We start from the raw sequence: 5057 nt of genomic DNA, 5'->3' as shown, positions 1-5057 counted from the left end.
TTTCTCATTGCTGCCATTTTGATGTATGGTGTATATATATTTTTAATACATAATAGGATTACTTTCCTGATAAGAATGCTTTACACACTGAATCATTATGCTTCAGTGTTTGGTGCTGAAGCACAACTGAATATATATGTATTTATATATATACTATATGAGATATTTAGATATTAAATTTAAAAAAGTTGTTGTCATTGTAATGAAAGATTAACCCTACAAAATAGATAGATTAGGCATGCAGTCAGATCCTGTCTTTAAGAAAGTCTGAAAAGTAGTTTTCTCTATTTGCAGAAATAGTGATCAGTAATAGTGCCAAATCTAAATATTTATTCTTGGTCAATATAAAGGTATTAAAATATGCAGCCTATTATAGTATGAAATTATTATACAGCTTTTTCCTGTTTCAGTGTCATGGAGTCCACCAATTTTTAGATCATAGGATTTCATATGCTTTTTAAGGAAAAGAGTATTTTAGTAAGAAATAGGCTGGTGGTGGTGATCAATATGAAATTACTTCGGAGTGGGTAGTTAAACATAAAAAGGTGGTTCTTTAAATTGTTCATGACTAAAAAATTTACCAGCAAATGCAATTTTGTACTGCTAGAATTCACTGCGGAGTAGGTAAGCAAGATAGATAAAAGTGGCAAGAATAGAGTAAGAAAAGAGAACACAGATGAGTTAGAAGAACCAGCTTAATCTCTATTATATCTGATATAAATCTTTTTTGGGGCTGCGTAGGAACACATCTCTAGGGTGGTAAGTTATAAAAAGAAACTGTCTATAAAACTACCGTAAGCTCATATGTAATGGTTTGTTATATAAAAGTGGGGAAATAAATTACAGACAAATTGCAAAGCAAAAAATTCAATTGAATAGCATTTGCTTAAAAACATTCACAATAAAAATGTCATTCACATATTTTACAGATGATAGAAGAACTAAAATTTTGGTGAAAGATCTGCAATAAAGTAATAAATACAAGTAAATGTACACCAGAAATGTTATATTACACTCTGAAAAATAATTTCTCTGTTCTTCCTCTAGACTATGTAATAAAGTTTTTTGCAGTGTGCTTTATTTTCATAGACGGAATAGAATTAAAGTCAAAAGCGTTTGGGAAATAGCTTTCAGCCTGATGTGTTAAAGCAATCAGAGGTCAAACGTAACCATAAAACAAAATAAATCTTGACGAGGCTTTAGCAACGAACACAGGCGGTGGTTTACACTAGCCTTTTTACTTTGGACAGACACTGATTAAAAGCAGTCACACCACTCACTGCATTCCAGCTAAGGGAATAGTAATGGACGACACTAAAGCCTCTGCAGGTGTCACAGAACGTGAATATGACTTTAGAAACCAACAGAGCTTAGAAATAATGATTACTAACAAATTCATAAAAGACAGTAAGTATTAAGGGGCAGGGTGTTAGACCTGGGTGGGAACTGCATGTATAGGGTGAGTAACCAGATACGCAGGGAGAAGTGAAAATAGGTCTCTATTTCTACTCAGGCTTTGATAAGCAGAATTTAATTTCCTTATCCTCCATTTATAATAAGGGCTATATGTTAAGACTTTACAGATTTCTGTGAAAACGGGTACTCCACTCAAGCTTGTTGTGGCTTTAAAACCGGTCTTCATTAATTAGGGTCAAATCCTTAGGAGAAACTAACTATTTAGTTTTACACCTTGAGAAGCAAAGCTTGTGGAACTCTTCTCAAATTCTGAACTCCTGATGCCAGACACAGAAGATGAATTCATGAGTATTCTAGAATTTTTTTTTTTTAATTTTCAGGCAGTGATTTATGGATCAATTTAAAAATAGTTTCTTTCAGCTCTTAACTCTTACTGATGCTGCCTTTGTGCAGAAGCCTGTTTGCTTATTCATCCCCACTGTCCTGTCCCTTAACAGGTCTGGAGACTGTTACTCTCACCTCCTTGCAGTCCCTCCTTGAGAATTCTTTCTTCCATGATGTCTGTGTGACACTAAGCAACTGATAAAAGATAGACTCGGGCTGCTGAACAGCAGTGATGTGTATTCATTTGAAAAGACATACAAAAATAAGGTTAACATCTAATATACATACACGTAAATGTTAAAATGCACTCCATTCCTTCCATGTACTGAAATTCTTTAGAAAAATATAAAGTGAGAGCTGTCAAGACCTATGTATCAATTATTTTATCTTCCTCCCTTCTGTCTCACTGGATTTATTATCTATTTAGCTCATTTGAATAGAAATTTTACAGGTTATTTTGTACCACACATACATAAGAAGACTCTGGAGCTCACTGGGACCTCTACCATTCCTCAGATTCAAAGCTCCTGAAACCAGATACAGAAATACGAACTCATTAGTATCCTAATGCAGACAATAATATTAAACTTTCTATTGGCAAAACTTTGCAAAGACGTTTCATCACAATAACCTTTGATATGTCCTCCAGTTGGGAGTATTTTTAAAGCTTCTTATTGAAATAATTCTGTTAAAGTGCTTTTCAAAGTAGTGCTCAGCAGGCAGGTGGTATTGTGCAGTATTTGTACTACAAGCTCACATTAGAAATGATTTTTCACTCTTAAAACAATAACTGAAGGAAAGTGTCTTAGCAAGGCTAATAAAAAACCTACTGAGTGAGTCTGCCGAAGAAATGCATGTGTTTGTTAGTATGTTGTCTGTACGTAATTAGCAGCACTATACAAAACATAATTCTCTCGTTAGTTTGATTGGGACATGCCTTTTTTTTTGTGACAAGCTATTTATATTCCATAAAGGCCACACTTAAATACTAGGGCTTGGGCTATGCTCTTTATTTTCTCATTTATTTGTCTATACATGGCTACCTACTCCATGGTTTTCATACACTACTCAGAGCTTTGAAATTCTGCCAAACATTCCTTTAAAAATACTTTAAAAAAAGTGGAAAATAAACAATCTGTGGAGCAAAAGTTAAAAAAAAAAAAGGAACAAAAAAATTCAAGGTATTGGAGTGGAATCCACAGATCACTTGGAGGACACAGCTGTCATATAACAGCTGTAGGGACAACAGCATTTACTGAAGCTGGTAAAATAGCTAAAGCCAGGCTATACAGAGCAAGACAATATAACTCCTCTTCCATTTACTCTTCCCATTTACATGTGATCTGATATGATTCAAACAACACAGTCTTTCAATGCCATTTTCCAGTAATATCCTGAAAATCCCTTCATATCAAAAGTCACTGTTTATATACTCTCATATATCCATAGATCTACTTACCTATGCTTCCTTTGTCTACAAAGTCCTTGAGTGATGTTTAGAAAAATGCTGAGAATTTTATTTCTAGAAAGATACCCTTTTCCTTGTGTTTTCCACAGTTCACGCTTTGAGCCAAATACTTGAATATTTGGCTTGAATAAGCCAAATAAGCCACCTGAATAACCACAATACTCAGCAGTACTGGGAGGAATGGCCAGATACCTGACAGCAGAATTTCACTCTTTCACATTGTTGTAAAAAAATGCATATAAAGCATCAAGGAGAGGGGCAGAAGAGGGAAAGGGAGGACAGATTTTGTTTAAGGGAGTTAAACTGAATTGCTTAGATGCTGGAATAGGAGATGGGAGAAAACATGCACCTGCCATATACCTTACCCATTTCACTAAAATGATACTCAAAATCAGGCAATGCTGATATTCCCAGAACTAAAACAATAAATAAAAAGAACTTCCAGCTAAATTAATTATTATCCCACTACAGTCTTTATATAACGTGCTATTTACAGTGAAATACAAAAAGTATTTCATTCATACAATTAGTACAAAGACTATACGTGGTGCAGAACAGCTTTTACACTAGGCAAGGGTATGGAACCTGTAGTCAAAAATAATAGTGAATTTCCCCCCACTTACCAGTGCAACAGGTGTTCAGTGCAAAACAAACTGTGTTCACTCCCTTTGATGTCAATGCATTTTCTCTAGCAAGCTCCTAACAGAGTATTTTGTCACAGTCATTTTTCTAAGCTCTCACCAGCAGCACAAGAGTTTAGGTGAAGGAAAAGCAGTGAGCTGGCTGCCAAGTGGGAATGCAGAGGAATTGGCAAGTGTAGAAAAAGTGGAGAAGCTACAAAAATTTATTTTCCAACAAAATAACTCTCCACAAGCTGTGTAAACTTTTCTTACTAAAACAAATACTCTAAAACACAGAGATTTTACATTTCCAGTGAAACACTCACAGTAACAGTTGCCTGTTTTTACTCTCCTGAAGTCTCAACAAAGAGCCAGCAGATTTATGCTTTCTCAATTACCTGGGTCAGTAAACTCCCTCATATTCCCTGACTGCAATTTGGATTTTTAAATTAATAGATAGAATGAAGAAACAGACTTGTTGGGCTTTTGAGTAACCTTTGTTTTCTTCAGTAGATTCTCACACTTTGCTGCCTAACGTGCACATACACACGTACGCATCCACCACCCACCCACTCACATACACACCTCTGTCACGTGTGCTCTATTATTCTGGCAATAGAACAAAAATTAAGCTGTGCCCATTGCATTTTCGTGACCTGTACAGAGAAGAATAATTTATAGTGGTAAGTTCGTTACCTTTACCATCAATTCAAAATGCAAAATCGGGTTTGCAAGGACAGCGTAAGGTAGAAGAGTTAGACCCTTTATCTCAAGCGCTCATTCGTATTTACAGTAAGTATAAGCTTTCTGCTACAGAAGAAAAAGTATTAGGTTGAACACTGTTACAGATTTCCTAAATGAGGCTAGTTCCAGTTGCCAGTAATTCAAAAGCAAATCTGCTGACTTGGCATTAGGACTCTAAAACAGTGTGATCAAACTTATATAGTAAGAAGGTGTCTGCAGAAATAACATTTATAAACTGTATATACAGTACACAGTACCAGTACATAGAAAATAGATTTGGACTTTATGATCCCCTGTGTGTAAGGCAAGACTGAATTCCGTCTTCAAATGGAGTCCACCAGAGGTACAAGCAACAGACAGTGGCTCTTAAATCAATATGCAAATCAAGTGCATACAAATTAAAAATCAGAGCAGACAAAAAATTT

Source organism: Phaethon lepturus, unplaced genomic scaffold (assembly GCF_000687285.1).
Source record: "Phaethon lepturus isolate BGI_N335 unplaced genomic scaffold, ASM68728v1 scaffold38402, whole genome shotgun sequence".
In the NCBI taxonomy this organism is placed as follows: Eukaryota; Metazoa; Chordata; class Aves; order Phaethontiformes; family Phaethontidae; genus Phaethon; species Phaethon lepturus.
This window is presented reverse-complemented; position numbering follows the sequence as displayed.